This window comes from Dipodomys spectabilis, unplaced genomic scaffold (genome assembly GCF_019054845.1).
Source record: "Dipodomys spectabilis isolate Male_0828 unplaced genomic scaffold, ASM1905484v1 ptg000183l, whole genome shotgun sequence".
NCBI classification, from domain to species: Eukaryota; Metazoa; Chordata; class Mammalia; order Rodentia; family Heteromyidae; genus Dipodomys; species Dipodomys spectabilis.
This window is the reverse complement of record NW_024870860.1, coordinates 3,330,047-3,353,598: the sequence shown is the minus strand read 5'-3', so window position 1 is coordinate 3,353,598 and position 23,552 is coordinate 3,330,047. Positions and strand designations below refer to the sequence as shown.

Below are 23,552 nucleotides of genomic sequence, written 5' to 3'. Positions count from 1 at the left end.
AAAGAGTCAAATTCAGTTTGTTGGTATAAAGTCAGAAATAGTTTCATGCTGAAATAAAAATAAATTTTAAATCCTGGCTCTAGAGCCTGTGTCCTTTTATGGTACCTGCAGATATATAAGTAGTATTATGTAAATTGTGTCATGTATTTACAGCTGTAATGAAGAACATACTCTTAATATATCATTGTAAAACATTGGTTATTGAATGGTATCCATATGAGAATGTTATTTGAACTAATCACACAAAGTTGGAAACTACATCTTAGTCCATCAAAATGTGGAAATAAACGATTTTATTTATAAGAAAATAATACCACCAAGAAAGGTGAGTATACATTAGAAAGACTGCTGGAAAAACATTAGGGTTTTTACTGACTTTACCTGCTTATTTGATTGTATTTCCTGATATTCAAACTCTCCTCTTGTTCTTCTGTTTGTGTCTTTTATTTTGGTTGGTCATGGGGCCTGGACTCTGGGCCTGGCACTGTTCCTCAGCTCTTCAGCTCAATGCACTCTACCCCTTGAGCCACAGTGCCACTTCTTTCTTTTTCTGCTTATGTGGTGGTGAGGAATCAAACCCAGAGCCTCATTTATGCAAGGCCAGCACTCTGCCACTGAGCCAAATTCCCAGCCCTCCTCCATTTATTCTTATTGTATGTAGTCCAACGCTGTTTATAACTATGCATTCAATGTGGGAAATCCAACTTCAAAGATGTCTAAGTTTTTTTTTTCCTTTTCAATCACAACATCGTCATTATCAGGCTACACTCTGGTCATCATCCTCTCCATCAAAATTATTATTAGCATTATAAGTGCTAATTATTGAACGTCAGATATGTGTGTATTATTTTATTATTATTTGTCTTTTGATTAATAATTTTAATGTTACCACTGTGCATGCGTCCATATTGAAATTTTGAACAAATAAACAAAAAACTAAACCATATCAGATAGCTTGACTACGTGCTTATAACAAATTATGGAATAGATTTTTTTGAAGCATTGCAAATTCCTAATCAGTATGAATTAACTTCCTCATCCCCTAACTACAATCAAATATTTAAGAATTTGGGCAGAACCTTTTCAAGTAACATACTGTAAATGTTACTACAATATCATGTGTATATCAAAAATTCTCTTGAAAGTAATAAACTCTACTTTCTATTAAAATATTAGCTTTTTTATTGTAGGAAACTTTTAGAAAAATAGACTGTATATCTTTCAAATGAAAAAGGTCAAAAATAGTAGCATAAATATTTTAGAGGGAGTCTGTTTTCTCTCTCTCTCCCTCTCCCTCTGTATATATATATCTGTCTTCTATATATATAAGTGTTATGTATACAATAGTACATTTTTAGAGATTATTTTTCCTCAGAAATATATACATATATAAAAATTTATGTGTAGAATGATATACATTATAGTGAAACAAGCATCTTAAAATATAATTAAAATTAAAAAAAACTTCATGAAACCAAGTGCCTGTAACTGACCCTTATAATAGGAGCTATTCAGGGTGCTGAGATCTTAGAATTGTTTTCTAAACTAGCCCAGACAGAAAAGTACTTGTTAGATTCTTATCTCCAATTAACCATTAAAAACAACACCCACAACAACAAAATTTATCACATTAATTTCACAAAGGCCTCTTTTAACTACTGTGAACATTTCTTAGAAACATGAATACATACCCCTGGAAAATGTTAAGTAAAAAGTCCAGAATATTTACGTCTATGTTAAAGACATGACTATTTAGATTGTTTAAGATATTTAGATAATGATTAGAAGTTAAGAATAATGATAGATAGGTAAGATATTGGGACTGTTTTTTTCATTCTATTTTACAATAGCAATAAAATGATATTTATAATCATTATATAAAATTACTCTTGCTTGGTATTTGAATTATCATAAGTGATAAATATTTTTAAATGATTTCCAAAGCAAAGGAATATCAATTCTTTTGTAATTTCAAAAAGATTAATAAAATGATTTCAAGGCTGGTTCACTCTAAGTCTATATTTGTTTTCTTGTTCTAGTTTTCATATATTAGTAGAAATTAAAATTCCAAAAATTTAATGGATATTGGCATTCAGGAACATCTTCACATACACTAATATTGGAGTCCCTTAATTGGAATTGTTTTATTTCATTTGTTGCTCACAAATAAATCAAGATTATTTTGTATTTTGTTCTTTTCACTGCTTTTGGCTCTTATCTTGAGAATATGTTTTTCCTAGCAAAGTAGAGATAAGCAATTGGATTAAGTAAGTAACATATGACTTTCATAAAATGCAGATGCATAGATTTGGGTCTTCTGTCATTTGTTAAAACTTCCTTCCAGAAAAGATTCTCAAATACTTAGAAGTTTTTCCCCTTCCCCTCCACAAATTATACTGACATCAAATACAATGAAAGCAGGGGTTATACTGTGGAGGAGGGAGGAACAAAGAAATAACCTTATAAATGTGTTAGAAACAATCGCATGAGAGAAAAACTAACATTTGAATACATATTTTAGGGTTCATTTCCCTAACATCACCTTATCTGACCTTTTCTGCTTGACTCAGACATATACTAGATATTGCAAATAAGGGAAAGCATCGGGGAAAAAATAGGGCTACAGGTGGACCCATTGCAACAATGAGATGTACAAGTCATTATGTCAAAAAGGAATTTACAACTTTGGTGGGGGGATAGCGGGGAGGATTGTGTGGGGAGGGGGGGGAGGGAGGGAAGGGATGGGAAGGGGAAACAAAGGAGGAGGCTACAATGCTTGATAAGAAATGTACTCATTATCTTGTCCATGTAATTGTAACCCCTCTGTACATTATTTTCACAATAAAAAAATAAAAATAATAAAAATATTACGTAGAAGTGATGCATAATTCCTAGGTAGTCCAGTTATCACATATACTTTTGGATTGAGTTATCTCTATATAAACTCAAACGGACAAAATACCCTCAAAATAAACAGAAATCACATCTTTGTTTTAAATGCAGTAGTTTACAAAGAGTTTTTCGCCAACACCAAAAACAACCTTTTATCTATTTTGCATTTTGTGTGAAGAAGTATTAACAATAGTTTTTTTTCCTGACATGCAATTCACTTACAATATATTATCTCTTTTTATTATATACATTTTAGTGCTTTGGAAGTAAATTGTACCTTCATAGGTTTTCAAAGCCTAATTTTCACAAACTTGCATCTTCAAATAGAAATGCTATAAATTTTAGAACAGACATTAAAATAGATGTAAAATTCAGTTACAGGAATTTGTCCAGCATACATCCTCTATAGTATGTTTTTTCAAAATTTGTTTTTGGGGATTATTTCCAGGGTCTCACGCATACTATTGAATTTCACTGTCAATAAACTACATTCTCTGTCCAAAAAAGTTTTTTACTTCTGTTTAATACATTCATAGAAGTGTAATGCCTGGATCCTGTACAATTCTCTTTCACCTTTTGAAGACTTCAAAACTTGTTTGCTAAAATGATTGCAGTATTATACAAATCGATCACTATGAGAAATATATCAATTTCTTCACAAATGCATTACTATATTTTGCATCCTCTTTTTATATTATGGTCATACTAGTGAGTTTTCATTTTATTATTTCTTACACACCAAAGAGTAGCTTATTTCATATGCTCCTCCTATTGACTATTAATTTACATATGTTATTTAAAGAAATATCATATTCAGGAAAAAATTTATATAGAATTAGAAGATATAAAAATACTTAAGTTTCAGAATCATTGTAGCATTAACAAATATGTGCCCTCTATCTGTTGGATATGGTTTCATTTCTGTTTTAGTGGCCTTTGAATTATGAAAGGTTATCACTTGATATAATCAAGTTCTTGCTTTTCTTTAGCAACTAATGTTTTCCATGTCAAATTTTTAGAAACCTTACTGATCCAATGTCATGAATTTTTACATTTATGTTTTATAGGTTTTTACATCTTACATTTAGTTTGATAATCATTCTTTATAAGGATTGAGGTAGGCCAAGTGCCGGTGGCTCACGCCTGTAATCCTAGCTACTCAGGAGGCTGAGATCTGAGGATCGTGGTTTAAAGCCAGCCCTGGCAGGAAAGTGCATGAGATTCTTATCTCCAATAAACCACTAGAAAACCTGAAGTTTTGCTGTTGCTCAAAGCGGTAGAGTGCTCACCTTGAGCTGAAGAGCACGCGGACAGCGCCCATGCCCAGAGTTCAAACCCTATGACCGGGATACAAACAAACAAACAAAGGATTGAGGTAGTAGTCTAAGATCATTCTTTAAATCTAGAGAGGCAATAGTGCCAATACAACCATTTAAGATTCTGTTTTTATTTCATAAAGTCATAGCATCCTTTTCAAAATCTGTGGACCATAAAACTAAGAATTTATTTTTGACAAATCTGTTACCTTCTTCTATGTGTCTGTTCTTATAGTAGAACTATGTTATCTTCACTAAACATGGTAATATGATTCAAAGCTAGTATGAAGGCTCAAGCTACACCATTTTACAAGATTTCTCTGACTGACTTGTATTCCTTGAATTTACATACGAGATTATTGAGCTGGTGAACCAATATTCTACAGAAATATTTAGATGTTTGATAGTCACTCATATTTCCCAACTTGTGAAAACACAAACCCCTGATATTATGTATTGAAAAATGTCTTTAGAGATTGCTCAAGGGAACTAAAATTAATTTAGGAATGAGTTAAGATTTAGATAATATTATAGCATAATAAAGTTGAATGATAACTAATTGAGCTGTACTGCAGAAGAGGGGGGGGAAGAATGGTGGACCACATAGGAGCTGTATGTCATTGGTATTGTTTCAAAAAACAGAAAGACTTCAGAGAAGAGAAGGAGAAAAATAAACTGTCCTGAATCTAGTTTGTTTTTAATCCACCTGATAGTTTGGACTGAAAGTCCGATAACATGGGAAAAATAAAATAGAAAATAAAGCATTGTATATAGCTGTTACAATGTAAAAAATTTGCAATAGGAATATAATTAATTTTAAAAGAAATAAGAGAAAGAATATCAATAACAATTGCTAAAGTGGATAGAAGATGGATCACATTTTATCATATATAATTTTGAAAAAGCATACTAGCAATGAAAATTTAAATGTCATAACTTAGATACAATTTGTATTACAACTAGACAGTATAGTTCAGTGGTAAAACATTGGCCTAACATATGTGAAGCAATTGTGTGATCTCCCAAGCATTACAAAGTACACACAGAAAAAACCCACATAAACACACACACCCACACACCACATACACATAGTTGGAATATTGTTATTATCATATTAAACAGAGGAAATTATCACAAACAATAAAAGTATTTTAATATATAAAATCATAATATTGCTCATACTATTTAAAAGTTTAGTAGAAATAAAATATTCATAAGATAATTGGATTCTTATAGATTAAGTAAATTGAAAATTAAGATATAAAAGACATGTGAAATTTTCAAACAAGTTTTAAATAATAAACATTTTGAAACATGTATCCTTTTATTTTGACAAAAGATTGATGTTACTGGTATTTTAACTCAAGATTTAGAATATGATAACCAGGTGCTCTATATCTTGCTAGGGATGGCTATATCTCTAATCATTTCACTCTGGAAATTTTATGATAAGTTCTCATAGTTTCCCAGTCTCTCCTGAATTACAAACCTTATTTACACTTCCCACCATAGTTAAAAAATGGAAACCACAAATCACTATGCCCAGCTCAAACAGTTTTTTTTTTTAATTCAAGTATAAATATTTCCAAAAAGTGACCATGTAATGAAGCCTTTTTAATAAAGTATGTGATTCTTGAAAATACATATTTGTTACCTGGACAAATATGTTTAGAACTATAAGAAAATAAATATATTTAAATTCACCAACCATATAAAATTTAAGAAAATAATTTTTAAATATTCACATGTTAACTATTTTGAAAGCAAAATATATGCCTGAATAATTTACATGTGTTAAAATTATGCAAAACTAAATTAACTAATCCTACAACTCTGAAAAAAGAATTGGCCTAAAGAAATGAAAATAATTAAGTACAAAATTTGAAATTTAGAAAATTAAATGAAGTAACTTAAGTAACTGTAAGCCCTCTGTATATCAATTTTATAATAAAAAATGCATTAACAAAGAAAGAAAAGTACCCATTGGACAATAGCTACAGGAAAAGTATCAGTAGTTTATTTTTGAATGTGCAAAAAAATCAATGGAAAAGATAACAATGTTTTTTCCATAATAAATGTACTCATTACCTTATTTATGTAACTGTATCCCCTCTGTACATTACCTTTACAATAAAATTAAATTGAAATTAAAAATAAACTAAATAATATACCAATTAAGAATTCGTAGAGAGCTAGGAAGGTGACTCAGTGGTAGAGCTCTTGCCTTGCATGCTTGAGGCCCTGAGTTCGTTTCCTCAGCATCACATAAACAGGAAAAAAAAGCCGGAAATGGCGCTGTGGCTCAAGTGGTGGAGTGCTAGCTTTGAACTAGCCTTGAGGAACAGCGCCCAGGCCCAGAGTTCAGGTCCCACGACTGGACCCCCCACCAAAAAAAAAAAAAAAAAAAAACAGAATTACTAGAAACCATTGGTTAAAAACTTAAAAAACTGCCCTAAGTACCCAAGTAATATAATTTGATGATACTATTTAAATAGTTCAAATTCAGCAGAGAAGCCAAAAGTTTAAAAACTGTTACAAAGTAAAGTAATAAATCAGAATATTTACTACTAATAATAATCATAAGATGAATTTATAGTGGTAGTCAAATATGTAAGAAATGAGGCAATTTGCCATTCGTTTGCACTGAATAAGTGAGAAAGAATTTTCTAGGTCTTTTTAAATATATAATAACTTTAATGAAGAAACTATTCATCATATGATAATTAGATGAAGCTGATATTAGAGTAAAGAGCAGATTGTACTAAGTTTTTGGATGTATAAGTATACACTTATTTTGGTTGTGGGAAATTGTGTTCATCTTGGGGTATTGTTTTTGTTAGACTGGTGTCATATCAGTGATTAATTTTAGGATAGGTGTTCCCTTTCCACAAGAACATGCACCTGATCTGTCTTTTTAGCCTCCCCATTATCAATGGCATAAGAGTTGCACACCAACTTGCCTAGATTCCTACCTTGGCTGGCCTGGATTCTGCAGTCCTTCCAACCTCAACCTGTAGATAGTGCAGGAGGGTGGAAATGATCCAATGCACCCAGCTATAGATTGAGAAAAATTTCTACTAATCTTTTGGCCTGGGTTCTGTTTTCAAGCTTCCGCAGTAGTTAAGAGTTCACATGGGAGCCCCTGGTGCCAAGCAGTAAGAGTATTTCTTAAAGCAACTAGACATATATATGACTTAGGCATGTGAACACCTCAGGACAAGAATAAAAGAGCAGTGAAGGGTAGAGGACAGGCCTAATTTTAACTAGCTACTTGGAGGCTGAATAAGCTTAGCTAGCTACTCTGGAGGCTGAGATATGAAGACCACTATTCAAAGCCAGTCCAATCATGAAAATACATGCGATTATCTCTGAAAAACCAGAAGTAGAACAATGGCTCAAGTGGTAAACCTCTATCCTTGGTCACAGAAGCTTAAGCATGATGAATGAATGAATGAGCACTTGCACATGGGCATGTGTGTACACACATGCATGTGTCCACACACATACACACACACACACACACACACACACACACATGAGTATTTCAATGTGAAGTTCTTTTTTTACCTTGCTGTACTCTATTTCCCTGTATTAGTTTACAAATTAACAAAATCAACTAAGCACCTATTTATATACAACTCATCGTGCTTCTCTAAACTCAACTATCTTTTTGGAAACATGCTTTTATTTGACCCAAATGTAAACTATTCAGGAATTTGATTCTTCTCCCTCAATTCTGTAGAATTAGATGATTGTTTAGCTTCCTCCAAGCAATATAATTTTGTGAAATCCTGCATCAAGCAACATATTTCTTTCACTAGAAGGGAAGCCTCTGTCAAACAATTAATAATAGGTTTTTCTTCTCCTTGCTAGTATCTGTAGTTTTATTATCTTCATATATTTCATGATCTGTCTATGTATAACAAAGACTGCTGTAAAAATAAAAAGACTCTTCACAGCACTTATCATTTATATACCATCCATAGGTATGAAGGTGTTTAAATATTACTGAAATTGCTTTGGAACAAATCATGTTCACATTGACTATCGTGAAAAATAAGAATTGGTTTCTCAGCACTTTAGGTAAGAACTTTTTTGAAAGAAACAAAAGGAAAAGTAGGAACAACTCAACACATATATTCAAATGAAACAAAACAACCCAAGAAAACAAATTAATTCAGTACTCATGAACCTGCAGAAAATGCAAAGATTTAAAAAAAAACATCAGCTATGACAAGCTTATGAAAATCCTGACTACATGGGAGTCTACTCTTGTGAGGATAGAGGTTAAAGCCCAGACTGGACAGAAATATCTGTACACAATGCCATGTACCTGTTATTCTAAATTCCAGGAAGAATAATATAACATGGACTGAGCCCAAGGTCATACACAAGTATCTGAAAAATAATCAGGATGATTTAGGGCTGGGGACATGACAAAGTGGTAAGAACACCCATTTAGGGGACACAAGACACTCAATTCAAACTCTAATATTTGGGTATTATGTAAAAAGCTATGATTTTAAATAATTGGAATAATTGAAAGATTTGAGTATTTGAGTGGAAAAATGCATGGGAGAGATAGAATGAACCCATGGTGCAATACTTTCAACTTAAGTGAAAATGTTTTATGGTACTTCAGACAAAACAGAGTTACCTTGCAAATGAGCATGGTTGTACATTTGGGTGATGGAAATACTTTACTTACACAGGTGTAAATTAAATAGATTTTTTTAGGTAGATTGTACTTCTTGAACTAAGAGCCTGGATGATGTCCCTGAGATTTTTCTCTCAAGACTACCACTCTACTATTTTGAGCCACAGTTCCAATTCTGATTTTCTGTTGGTTGCTTGGTGATAAGAGGATACTAGACATTCTTGCCCAGGATGGCTTCAAATCATGATTGTCAGATCTCAGCCTCCCGAGTAACCAGGAAGCCAGGCATGAGCTGTCGATAGTTTTCATAATTTAGTAAATTGTACAGTTTCTGAAGTTGTACATTATCATTATAACCTGTGTAATATATGTGTGTATGTATATATCAATGCATACGGATAGAAATATTTTAACATATTTTGTATCTACAGTAGATTTATGAAATTATCCATTATAAAATAAAATGGAAACAAAAGTTAATAAGGATAAAAACAAAGGAAATTATCACATGTTTCTTGATGTTTAATGGAATACGAATTGCGAGAATCAGTTTGGGAAAACCATCTCTACGTTAACAAAATGGATAAGAGGTATTAATTCCAATCCATCTATTAGCCCATATTGTGCAACCTCACACATGAGTGTCAAAATCAAACAACACTTTTTGCCTTTGCTTTTAACTCACCTGTTATAATTTACGGGTTAGATGAAGTAATCAAATAAAGATTAAAATAATGTTATGTGAGGCTATGAATTAGAGCTGAAAATGATTTTAAACATGATAATAGCTAATTAACTTGCATATTTCTTACTTTTACTTTGTCATGTCCCTCATTCCCATATTAGGAAATTATATAGAAGGTTCTCACTGAATTATATGTACAATTATGAAAAAAATGTATTGAAAGAATATGGGCACAATGTGGTTTTAGCTTATTGAGACCTGTAGGGGGAAGTGTGTTTTTGAGGACTTGCAATACATTGTGATGAAGATGAAAGGAGGGATGTGCTTATTCTGGAAAACTGGCTAGGGGATTGCTCCCATAAAGGTAGTGATGAATTCTTCCAAAAGGTTACAGTAAAATCACTTTCACAAGCATGTTCACTGCTGCACAATTAACCGTAGCCAAGTTACGGAAACAGCCCAGATGCCCTTTGGCGGAGTGATGGTTGGAGAAAGTGTGGCACATATACACAATTGGATTGCACCTATCCATTTTTAAGACTGTTACATTATTTGCAAAGAAATGGATAGATCTAAAAATTTATTAAGTGAACAAAGTCAGAGCCTGACACACAAAGGACCCATGTTCTGTCTCATATTTGGAAGCTAGAAATTTATACAAGTTTACACAAAAATATTAACCAAAGCATGCGATTTGCAGAGGAGTATTTCAAAGGTGTAATTTCTTATAAAATTGAACTTTACTCCAACAAAATTAATAGCAGGAAACTATCATTTGGACGATGTGAGTGGAAGTCAAAAGGAAGGAATAAAGAGAGTTATGGAGGAAGAGAGTGAAGGTATAATATTCAATGCAACTGTATAAAACTAGAAAAAATTAAAGTGGGATGAGGTTTGGAAGGGTGTGGAAAAGTTATATAAAGATCCATTATATTAAAAAACTGATTTGTTGAATGGAAATTCCCTTGTACAAGTATTTAAGATAAGAAAATTATAATTAAAAACAATGGAGACATCTGATCATAAATTCTATTTCCATCTCTTTAAAAAAAAATTATTTGTTCTATAATTTGATGATGGATTTTGTGGCTAGCTATATGATTGCACATCTGTCTCTCTCTTCCTCTTTCCTTCTCATGGTTCTCATAGGTAATATGATTACTCCATAATTATCCTAATTTATTTCGCTTTTATAGTTTTTTTACATAATTTCACTTTCTGCTCTGTCATTTCCCAATTCATTTACATATAAGGCATTATTTCCTATTTTCTCATTCCTAGAATAAGCTGCACATGAAGAAACCACTGGTCCTCATTTTCAGTTTGTCCCTTTGAATACAGAGGAAAATCTTTCCTCTGCTTTCTACCAAATCTCTACTCTCCAGTTAGAATAATTTAGAATAGTAAAAATGAAAAAAGAGAAAATAAATAATAGTGAAAAAACAGATGCAGAAAATTCACCGGAATAACGATGAATATACACCTCTTCATCTAGAAGCCTACTGTGGACACTTAGACATTGTCCATGAGTTGGTGGCTCAAAGCAGATATTCATGGAATAACTGTGAAAGGCTGGATACCCCTGCACAGTACTTATACATGGAATAATACCAGAGTGGTTTCTTTATTTCATCATGATGCAGACCAGTGGCCAAACTAAAGGCCTCTTGACCCCCTTGCTGCTGAGTATAGATATAGCAAAAATACGCTGGATCTCCTTCTGTTGAACCATTATATCAAACCAGATATGAAGCACAACTTAGAAGAAACTGCATTTGATATTACCAAAAGGATAAGTATGTATCACTATCTCTTTGAAGTTGTGGAAAGCTGTACAAATTGTTCTCTTAAGTCCTAATGTTTCCATTAAGTTTCTTAAATTTCAAAATTGCCAGTCCATCCCATGTGTCCATACAAAATATTTTCACAATAACAAGCAATAGCAATATTTTACTTTAGAAATTCATGGATTCCATGGTATTCTTCTAAGTGAATTGCCTGACTTTGATGTCAAAATATATTCGAGTTGTTTGTATACATCAATAATGATATCTATAGAGTTTGTGATTTTTTTAAATCAGAAATAATTTTAACTTATCTGTTGAAATGAGTAGTAGAGAACCTAAAGATATTTCTGGTGCTTGTCTGAAAAAAGTATATTTTAAAATATTAATATCCTGTTTGTATAATGTCCATAATCTATTTCTTTCTCTCCTAGATATAATACTTTGAATTCGACATTATACTATAATATATAGGTCCATTAATAAATGTGTTCTTTCAGATTGCATTCCATATAGGAACAGTTTAAGATTCCTTTAATTCCTAGGTCCTTATAGAATTTTATTTCTTTGGGATAAAATGACAATGTTATCTTATTTCAAAAGTTTTATAAAGGTTATGCTATATAAAGGCCTTTCTAAAAAGGTGATGATTGAATTCACTCATGTAAAACTAACTTTTATTTCTATGAATTATATGTATTATTACACTTGTATATTTGTAATCAACTTTTTCATAACTGTTTTTCTTTTTTTTTTTAATTTAATTTAATTTTATTTGTGAACATAATGTACAGAGGAGTTACAGTTACATGGGCAGGATAATGCGTACATTTCTTAACAAGCATTGCAGCCTCCTCCTTTGTTTACCCTTCACATCCCTTCCCAGCCTCCCACCTCCACCCCTAATCCCAATCCTTCTCCTTCCCCCCCCCCCCCGCACCAACGTTGTAAAGCTCGTTTTGGACATGACAACTTGTACTTCTCATTGTTGCAACAGGTCCACCAGTATCCTTAAACAACTGGTTTTTCCCCATCTCCTCCACAAGTTATACTGACATCAAATATAGTGAAAGCAGGGGTTATACTGTGGGGGAGGGACATACAAAGCAACAAAGAGATAATCTTATAAATGTGTTAGAAACACAAGCATGAAAGAAAAAAACATTAAAATACACATCTAAGGGTTCATTTTCCTGACATCACATTATCTGACCTTTTCCGCTTGACTCATACATATACTAGATATTACAAATAAGGGAAACCATGGGACCTACGTTTCTTTGGGCCTGGCTTACTTCACTTAATATAATTTTTTCCAAGTTTTTCCATTTCCTAACAAATGGGGCAATGTCATTCTTTCTGATGGAAGCATAGAATTCCATTGTGTATATACACCACATTTTCTTGATCCATTCATCTACTGAGGGGCATCTGGGTTGGTTCCATATCTTAGCTATGGTAAATAATGCTGCAATAAACATAGTTGTGCTGGTAGCTTTAGTGTGGTCTTGTTTGTAAACATTAGGGTAAATGCCCAAAAGTGGGATTGCTGGGTCATAGGGGAGCTCTATGTGAAGTCTTTTGAGGAACCTCCATACTGCTTTCCAAAGTGGTTGAACAAGTTTACATTCCCACCAACAATGAAGTAAGGTTCCTTTCTGTCCACATCCCCTCCAGCATCTGTTGTTATTAGAGTTCTTGATTTTTGCCGTTCTAACTGGAGTGAGGTGATATCTCAATGTTGTTTTGATTTGCATTTCTTTTATGGCTAGGGATGTTGAACATTTCTTCATATGTCTATTGGCCATCCTTCTTTCTTCTTCAGAGAAGTTTCTCTTTAAGTCTTTCGCCCACTTATTTATTGGGCAGTTGTTTCTTTGAGGATTTGTTGTTGGGGGGTTCAATTTTTTGAGTTCCAAGTATGTTTTAGATATGAGACCCTTGTCCGTTGTATGGCTAGTAAAGATCTTCGCCCAATCCGTGGGCTTTCTATTGATCTTGCTGGCTATGTCATTTGCCCTGCAGAAGCTCTGCAACTTTATGCAATCCCATTTGTCCAACCTTTCTTTGATTTGTTGTGTTTCCGGGTCTCTATTCAGAAAATTTCGGCCTGAGCCAAGGAGAACCAGGGTTTCTACTATTCCATCCTGTAATGTTTTCAGAGTGTCTGCTTTGAGTTCAAGGTCTTTGATCCATTTGGAGTTGATTCTGGTGCAGCGTGATATATAAGGATCTAGCTTAAGTTTTCTACATGTAGTTAACCAATTTTGCCAGCACCATTTACTGAAGAGGTTGTGTTTCTTCCATTCTATTGTTTTAGCTCCCTTATCGAAGATTAGATGGCTATAGGTCTGTGGGTTCATTTCTGGGTTTTCAATTCTATTCCATTGGTCCTGAGGTCTGTTCTTATGCAAATACCAAGCTGTTTTGATTACTATGGCTTTATAGTAGAGTTTGAAGTTTGGTATTGATATTCCTCCAGCAGTGTTCTTTCCATTCAGGAGCGTTTTTGCTATTCGGGGTCTTTTATTGTTCCATATGAATTTTTGGATTGCCTCTTCTATTTCCTTGAAGAATGAGGTTGGAATTTGGATAGGTATTGCTTTGAATTTGTAGATAGCCTTGGGAAGTATTGCCATTTTCACGATGTTAATCTTTCCAATCCAGGAGCATGGGAGGTTTTGCCATTTTTTAAGTTCTGTGTTGATTTCCTTTTTCAAGATTTTAAAGTTTTCATCATAGAGGTCCTTCACTTCTTTAGTTAAGTTAATTCCTAGGTATTTTATTTTTTGTGGGGCTATTACAAATGGAGTTGCTTTCCTAATTTCAGCCACACTTTTCTCAATGTTGTCATACAGAAAAGCCGTTGATTTTGGGGAGTTAATTTTATAACCTGCTACTTTGCCAAAGTTTTGAATCAGCTTGAGTAATTTGGGAGTGGAGTCTATGGGATTCTTTAAATACAAGATCATGTCATCTGCAAAGAGGGAGAGTTTTATTTCTTCTTTCCCTATTTGGATCCCCTTTATGCCTGCATCTTGTCTTATTGCTGTAGGTAGGCATTCTAATACTAGATTGAAGAGAAGTGGAGAGAGTGGGCATCCTTGTCTTGTTCCTGAGTTAAGAGGAAATGGCTTTAGTTTTTCACCATTGAGTATAATGCTGGCTGTAGGTTTGTCATATACAGCCTTTATTGTATTGAGGAATGTTCCATGGATTCCTAATTTTTCCAAAACCTTCATCATAAAGGGGTGTTGGATCTTGTCGAATGCTTTTTCTGCATCTATTGAGATAACCATGTGGTTCTTATTCTTGCTCCTGTTGATGTGATGAATAATATTAATTGATTTGCGTATATTGAACCAGCTTTGCATCCCTGAAATGAATCCTGTTTGATCGTGGTGTATGATTTTTTGGATGAATTGTTGAAGGCGATTGGCCAAAATTTTGTTGAGAAGTTTTGCATCAATGTTCATCAAAGAAATGGGTCTATAGTTCTCTTTCTTTGATGAGTCCCTCCCTGTTTTTGGGATGAGGGTTATGATGGCTTCATAGAATGTGTTCGGTAGTGAGCTTTCTCTTTCAATTTCATTGACGAGTTGGAGGAGTATTGGTGTGAGCTCTGCTTTGAAGGCCTTGTAGAATTCCGCTGTAAAACCATCTGGTCCTGGACGTTTCTTAGCTGGGAGGTCCCTTATTGCTGTTTCTATTTCAATGCTTGATATGGGCCTGTTAAGCTGGTTTAACTCATCTTGGTTTAGTTTTGGCATGTCAATATTTGCTAGGAAAAGGTCCATTTCTGTCAAGTTCTCAAACTTATTAGCATAAAGTTTTGAGAAGTATTCCCTTATAATGTTCTGAATCTTGGTTGTTTCCGTGGTGATGTTTCCATTCTCATCTCTGAGTTTATTAATTTGGGTGTGTTCTCTGCTTTTTCTGATAAGATTTGCTAAGGGTCTGTCAATTTTGTTAAGTTTTTCGAAGAACCAACTCTTTGCTTTGTTGATTCTTTCTATAGTTTTTTTGGATTCTAATTCCTTTAATTCTGATTTAATTTTGATTATTTCTTTCCGTCTACTGGATTGGGGTTTATCTTGCTGCTCTTTTTCAAGGAGGTTTAGATGTGTCATTAAATTGCTAGTTTCAGATCTCTCCAATTTGTTGATGTAGGCGCTCAGAGCTATAAACTTGCCTCTGAGTACTGCCTTTGCTGTGTCCTAGAGGAGCTGGTAATTTGTGTGTTCACTTTTGTTGAATAGCATGAACATTTGAATTTCCTTTCTAATCTCTTCCATGACCCACTCTTGATTCAGCAGTGTGTTGTTCAGCCTCCATGTGATACCGGACTTTCTTTGGTGGCTTTTGGTGTTGAGTTCTAATTTTAGTCCCTTGTGGTCAGAGAGAATGCAAGGTATAACTTCAATGTTTGTGAATTTAGACAAGTTTGCTTTGTGGCCTAAAATGTGGTCTATTTTAGAAAACCTTCCATGTGCTGCTGAGAAAAACGTGTATTCTGATGCTGCTGGGTGAAATGTTCGGTAGAAGTCTGTTAAGTCTAGTTGATCTATGCAGCTGTTTAGATCTGCGGTTTCTCTGTTGAGTTTTTGCCGAGTTGATCTATCTAGTGGGGAGAGTGGTGTGTTAAAATCCCCAACAATTAATGTCTTTGGATCTATATGGGATTTGAGGGAAAGTAGTGTTTCTTTGATAAATTTGGGTGCTCCATTGTTTGGCGAATAGATATTTAGAATTGTAATATCCTCCTGAAGGAGAGATCCTTTAATTAGTATGTAGCGACCTTCTTTATCTCTTCTCACGAATTTTAATTTGAAGTCTATTTTATCTGATATTAAGATTGCAACTCCCGCCTGTTTATGGGGGCCTTTTGCTTGGTAGATTTTGTTCCAGCCTTTAACATTGAAAATGTGTTTGTTTTTACGGCAAGATGTGACTCCTGCAGGCAGCAGATAGAAGGGTCTTGCTTTTTAATCCAACTAGACAGTCTATGCTGCTTAATTGGAGAGTTCAGTCCGTAAACGTTAAGAGATCGGACTGAGAGGTATTTGGGAGTTCCTGCCATGTTATCCACCTTCTTGCGGGTTGCGAAAACTTGGTTCTTCCTATGGTTCTTGGATTCTCAGTATGGGTGCAGTTTCTTGGCCTTTGTTGCGGTCTTGTTGGTTTTCTATGTGTAGGACATCTTTAAGAATCTTTGTAGGGCTGGTTTGGTGGAGATGTATTGTTTCAATTTTTCTTTGGTATGGAAGGTTTTTATTTGGCCTTCAGTAATGAAGGAGAGTTTAGCTGGGTACAGTATTCTTGGTTGATAGTTGTTTGTTTTTAGGGCATGGCATACATCATTCCAGGCTCTTCTTGCTTTGATTGTCTCTGCTGAGAAATCTGAGGTGATTCTAATTGGTTTCCGTTTATAGGTGATTAACCTTTTCTCCTTGACACCTTTAAGGATCTTTTCCTTGGTCTGAGTTGATCCTGTGTGGATTATAATGTGACGGTGGGATGTCCTATTCTGGTCTGGTCTATTTGGGGTTCTAAAAGCTTCTTGTATCTGAATAGGCCTATCTTTTTGTATGTTTGGGAAGTTCTCTGCTAGGATCCTGTTAAACAAATTTCCTAGACCATTAACTTCTGTTTCTAGGTGCTCCTCTACACCCATTATCCTTAGATTAGGCCTTCTGATGGTGTCTTCCAGGTGTTGGATAGATCTATCATACTTCTTAGACTTGTCTTGGATGGTTGTATGTTCTTTCTCTATAATATCTAGGCTGTCTTCAATCCCTGAGATTCGATCTTCTGCATGGTCTAACCTGCTGTCAAGACTCTCTACTTGGTTTTTTATCTCTTTTCCTTCTAATTGGTCAGCTTTGATGGCTTCAAGTTCTTTGTTGAAGCTCTGTTTTAGGTCTTGTATGAATTTCTTTACTTCCTTAATTTGGTGTTCAGTGTTTCTTCTCAAATCACTTAGTTGATTGGTTATGGTGTCTTTGGACTCCCATTCCTTCTGTTGGGTTCCATTCAGCATTCCCTTTGTGGTCTCCCTGACTTCCTTCAGCTCTTTGTTAATGGATTCTATGAATGCCTTTAGTGATCTTTTTGTGTTCTCTACCTGGTCTCTCAATTCCTGAATTACTCTTTGATTAGCTTCCTCCCATTTGTGGGATTCCTGCAGTTCTCTTTGAGTGTTCTCAGCCTGCTCACGCCATTCCTGCCTTTCTCTTTGAGTATTCTCAAGTTGTTCATGCAAATCCTGTATCAGTTTTTGAGTAGCTTCCTCACGCTTATGATATTCCTGTATAAACTTTTGGGATGCCTCCTCTCCCTCCCTATCATGCTCATACAGAGTCCTTTGTAAGTTGTCAAACTTCTCATTTATCATGTTTGCCACCAGTGTTTGTAGAGCTATTTGGAACTCTCCTCTGGATTGTTCATTATCTGATCTGACCCCTGATTATCAAGATTGGGAATTGAGATACCCGGATTTGCCATTTTTCTTGTGTTCTTTTGGCTTACTCTGCCCATTTGAGATGAAAATAGCACCAGTTTTGTGCTAGAACCCTATCTTAAGGCATCCATCAACCAACGTTTGCATTTATACAGTCACTAGTCTACAGATACAATCTAGTTCAACAGATACATCTATTCAACATCAAACAACTATATGTTAATGGGCTTCGAACCGCAGGGAAGAATTTGGAAAACCAGAAATTTTTAGGGTTAGGGAGAGATGTGGGTAAAAATTAGGAATAGATTGGTATGGGGAGGCACAGGGAGAGTTAACTATGTCCTAATCTCAATGCAGGAAACAGGTTGGGTAGGATGTAAGTAGCGAGGGAGAGAACAAGAAGAAAGGGAAAGGGAAATGAAAAGAGACCAGAAAAAAAATTAGAAATGTAAAAATTAATATAGTTATGGAGATTGAAAGACCATCTATTTAGAGAGGAATGTGAATATAATGAGAAAACAGGAGGGAGATAGAGGAGATGTGAAAAACTTAAAAAATTCTTAAAATATTATATAGGTATAAAGAGGTAGTACTGCTATTAAGGAATTTAAGCCTCAGAGGTTTTGGATTGAGTAATAAATTTGTGGATTAAGTGTGTACACAATGGGGATAGGGTCTACTAGTTAACTATGGGTTTATCAGGATGTGCAGGACAAGAGTTAAGTCACATACAGAAGAACAAAAGAAAGGAAAAGGTGAAAAGGATAAGATAGGGAGAAAAAAAAGATCAGAAGTTCAGTAGAGCTACACAAAAAACAAAAAGATAATTAAGAAAGAAAGAAAAAGAGAGAGAAGACAAGAAAAGAAAGGAAAACGTACATTCATGTATTCCTAAAATAAAAATTATAAGAGGGAAAAAAAGTTACTGGAAAACAATTATTTTTTCAAAAAAGGCAAAAATTAAAGATTAATAAAAGTTTTAGAAAAGGAAAAAAAAATGTTTTATATTTATGAGGTACCAAAAAAAAAAAGAAAAAAAGAAAAAAGAAAAGAAGAAAAAAAAGTTCTTTGATTTTTTTTTTTTTATTTTTTTGGGAGGGGTGGGAAGAATCCTGTATCTCCCTTTTGTCTGTAACCAGCCTCTTGTTGGAGTCTCTGGTCAGCTTGAGGTCCTGTGGCTTGATTGGTTTCTTAAGTCAGTTTGTTCGAACAGGCAGAAAAATGCTCTGCTTTACCCAAGATTTTGAGATCCCCCTCCCAGGTTTGTTTAACGGGAGGGTGATCTGCTTTGAGAATCACAAAAGAGGGGTGATGAGGCTAGGTTCTGGTAGAGTTGAGGCCTTTCAACAAACAGTAGCTTTTCCCTGGGGCTATTTTGTGAAAAATTCACAGAGCCCACCCTGGAGCCATTCTCAGGGTTTCTGTTTTTCAATTGATTGTGGAGGCTGCTAGAGGGAGGGGCAGCCTCTGGCTCTGGTTACCCAGTGAGGAAAGCCACTCCAATGGCTGGTGCCTGAGCTGGGTGACTTTTCCCTGGATGGAGCTGAGTCTGTCAGGTCACTTCGCCGTTTAGTTCTTGTGACCTGTTAAATAACTCGTTTTATTCCAAGGCCTGAGTTGGAGCTAGCAGCTCCTCCGAGCTTTGTCGGTATCCAAGATGGAGATCACCGGTGCTGGGGGGGGAAGGGTGCCCTTCCCTCCTCTGCTCCCTGAGAAGGAGTGAGGACGTCGGGCTTCTACTCACGCCGAATCTTGGATCTTGGGTCGTCTCTGGTCTGCAAACTGCAGGATGAAGATGTCCGCTGCTTGTCGGTTCTTGCTGGTGTTGAGTAGAATCCTCTCACCCGCTGCTTCTGGCTCCTTAGTCCCGGACTCTCTGTGTGAGCACTCAGGTATGGCCGCGGCTGCAGTCGCCGCTGCAACCCTGCCGCCACCGCAGCGGCTGCTGGCATGTGCTCAGATGTGTCTCCTTGTCTTGGCTTCCCCTCTCTTGTCTAACTCTCTGTCCTGTGATGGCACACTTCCTGTGATTCTCTGGCTTAGGACTGTTCACTGGAACTCTAAAACTGCTTTCTATGCGAGAGCTTGTTCAGATTCCAGCTTCTCCTCCGCCATCTTCCCAGAACTCTCATAACTGTTTTTCATTTCTTGCATCTGAAGAATGAAAAATATGGAATACTTCACAAATTTTCATATCATCCTTGTGCAAAAGCCATGTTAATCTCTGTATTGTAATTCAGGTAGACATGCTGCTGAAGCATGTAGTATCTTCTAAATTTACATAGTTAATGATGCAAACTTAAGATAGGCATATATCCTTGGTTGCCTATTTGCAACCAGGAAACATATTGTTCCCAAATTTGCTATTCATCTTATTTCTGCAAAATTCTGTGTATGGTGGAAAAAACTTATATTGTTTGTTCAATTGCTCACATTTGCAATTTTTTGTCAATAACTATTTTAAGTCTTTTTCATTTGAAATTTGATCATACTTTGAAGCCTTCATAGCTAGGTCCAAAGGTGATGGATTTTCAAGTACTTATTTTTTAACTGATTTAGCTTTGTGGAGCTAATGGATTCAAAGTAAGCCTTGCTTAAGAGCTACTTCTAAACTTCTGCAGCTTAAAATTTCACAAATGAGGGCTTACTGGCACAAATGTCTGCCTGACCCTTTACCCTTGCTCCATGTAAGAACAGACCTACCAGAATATCTTACCCTGACAGCATAGATTGTCTTATTGGAGCAAAACTAATCTTAGTTACAAAGGATCATAAAGTGATGAACAGTTCAGACAGAACTGTTCAGACTAAGCCAGGCGCTGATGGCTCATGCCTGTAATCCTATCTACTCAGGAGGCTCCAGGAGAAGTCCATATGTTTCTCCTTGTTATTAGGCCTTAAATTGGTAATGTTTTAATCACAGTGTTTCCTCTTGCCTCTAGGCTATACATCTCCGAATGGTAAAGCTTTAAGTTTAATTCTACCAAACACTGAGGTAGAGGTAATGGAATAATATTTTAAAACAGTTGCCTTTGTTACCTTAACCACAAGAGAACAATGCAAAGCATTTTCTTATATTATATATACTTATATATTTTATATTTATGTGCTGATTTTATATTTCACACAGTGAATCTTACTGGAATTAATTTATAATTTGACAAATTAATTGATATTTATTACAATAAATAGATTGGAATATAAATAATCAGGATTAGAATATATATTAGAATATAAAAAGTATCAGTGCAATGTTTTCAGTATAAACTTGTGATACCTTCTAATTGTTCTTGGTTTCTGAGTTCACATGGTAAAAAAAACAATGTTGTTTTCTTTATTCTATAAGGGATTTTACTCTGCTGCTCTGTTTATTGTTTTAACTCGCTGGTCCCAAACTGTTTTTCTCCATATTTCTGAAGCATTGCTACTGATTATACTCAAATTTTGCTGATATGATGTCTAAAAGGTATTATTCTTCCACAAGATCCATGGGTCCTAGGATCCCACGTCCCAGTTACCTGCATCATCAAATAACTAGGGCAAGAGATCTCACCGAGGCCCATGCAACATACCAACAGAAAGTAATTGAAGACCCATCTTAATTTCTCATTTCCTATATTTCAGGGGCCCAATTCCTTAAAATGCAGGAATTAGCAGTAAGCACTTGGGAAATGCAAGGCAACTTAAAATGCAATATGAAATCACAAAATGTGAAAGTACAGTAATTCAAACTTTCTATTTTCAGATGACCATCCCATAGGAGTGAACAAGACCACAAATGTCACAAAATGATTTGTAATACCCCTCTTCTAATGATTAATGAATGATTTCAGTCCAGCATCATCAGGCCAAAAAATAGTTCCTGGAAAGATAGATCCATAATTGATCTACCAATGCTAGGAATATTTGTCATACAGTTCAAATATAATTCAGAAAAAACATTGATTGAGAAGAACCTTATTGCTTCAAAACACTAGTACTTCAGTCAAACTTGGTTCTGTAGTGTAAAAAGGTTGTCATTCTCAAACCAATGATAACCTACATTTAATCTCCTGAAAGTATATTCCTTTTCAAATAAACTTTTAAAAACACATTTGCCAAAATAACACTTTACAAGTAGATGATATTTAGTGACATTACTAGTTTTTCAAGTGTAGGGAGCAAGTTAAAATAGAGTTGATTTATTTACCCAGCACTAATGCCAAACAGGTTCAACCATTCATTAAAGTGAAGAAATAGGACCCCTCACCATTTGTGTTTTTCAGTAGGTGCTTTCGAAAATTTGTTAAATAGATCAGCCTCACATATTTCAAACCAAAACATTAGCTAATAAAGTAAATTTCATCACAAAAAAATACTTTTTAAAAAGTCATGAATAGTTGCCCTATCATATGGTGTTTTATGTTTTCCCTATCTGTCTAACATAGTAAGAAATATGACTTTAAGTCTTGAATATGGGTACTCATCAGAGATTTGACAAACATAAAATCTGTCTTCTTTCTCTATCATATTCCTCTACAGTAGTAAATTTTAGTTTTCTTCTTTTTCCAAAACTCATAGGTAGTAGAAAATATTATCCCATGTAAAATAAAATAATCACAAACCACTTTACAAAGCCATAGGAATACATTCTCAGCCATTTTTAAACTTTCTTGTTGACTACAGATTAATCTTCCAAATGGAGGGGAATAAAATCAGGTCTAGGTGCTTCATGTCTCCAGGCTTGCAAATTGTTACTTCAGATGAATGAATTATGGAAATATAAGCTGACATCAGTTTAAGTATATGCAGAATTGAAACTCCATGGAATGTATATAAACCTTTCAAAGTAGGAGCAGACAGTTTAACAGAATGACTATCAGGAAGTTGAAACCAGAGAGGAATAATTGTAAAGACATAGAATGAATGAAAAATGGCACAAGGGTCAAGTATAGCTAGAATACTCAATGTACACATGTGAGAAAGTAAGTGGTAAATCGGAAATAAATCTTGTAGAAGGGGTTGGTTGAGAAGGATAGAAGGAGTGACTCTGATCCAGGAACACTGGACAATTAGATGGAGATACTTAATTGAAACACACTAGCACAACCTTTTGTAATTCAGTGAAAAAATACAACAAAAAACACAAACACACAAAAAGCACAACCAAACAGCAATCTCTATAGAGTATGATGATGACTTCTCAAAATTTTAAATAGTTAATGAAGGACAATCTTGTGAAAAGCATACAAAGTTGTTTAAAGTGGGCAGTTTGGGGTAGAGGAGAATTTTTAACAGATTTAAATAGATTGTTTTAGGTTATAAATCACCTATATCTGCTGCAAATATTTTCTTCTGCATGTTCTCTTGGTCTGAACTGTATAGTCCAATCCTGAGCCACACTTGATAGCTTGTAAAGATAGAATGGAAGAAACAATATCAAGAACCCATTACTCCACCGGAGAGGAAACAGTCCTCTCTGTTTTCTCTCATTTCTATTGACTACTTTCATTCATAAGTTTATGTCAAGTGATTTGCATTATATATTTCCTTCTTTGTTCTGGCAAAGTAATTGTTCAAAATAATTCAGTAAATATTATATTCCATTTTTTCTATCATGCTGTTTACTTATCCAAGCGAGTCCATTAAACTTTCCACTTGCATTTCGGTGCCACGGAAACCCAGCATCAATGTTAATGAGGACAATCTCTAATGTAAAACTTTGTCTCCAAAATACCAGTCCAAGAAGCTGTGATCACAAATATTTAGCTATACTTTT

The 23,552-nt window shown here is 34.7% G+C and overlaps 1 pseudogene; it reads right to left on the bottom strand.

Moving 5' to 3' along the window:
• Positions 1–19,958: 19,958 nt before the first annotated feature.
• Positions 19,959–20,055, bottom strand: LOC122121112 (annotated as a pseudogene).
• Positions 20,056–23,552: the final 3,497 nt, after the last annotated feature.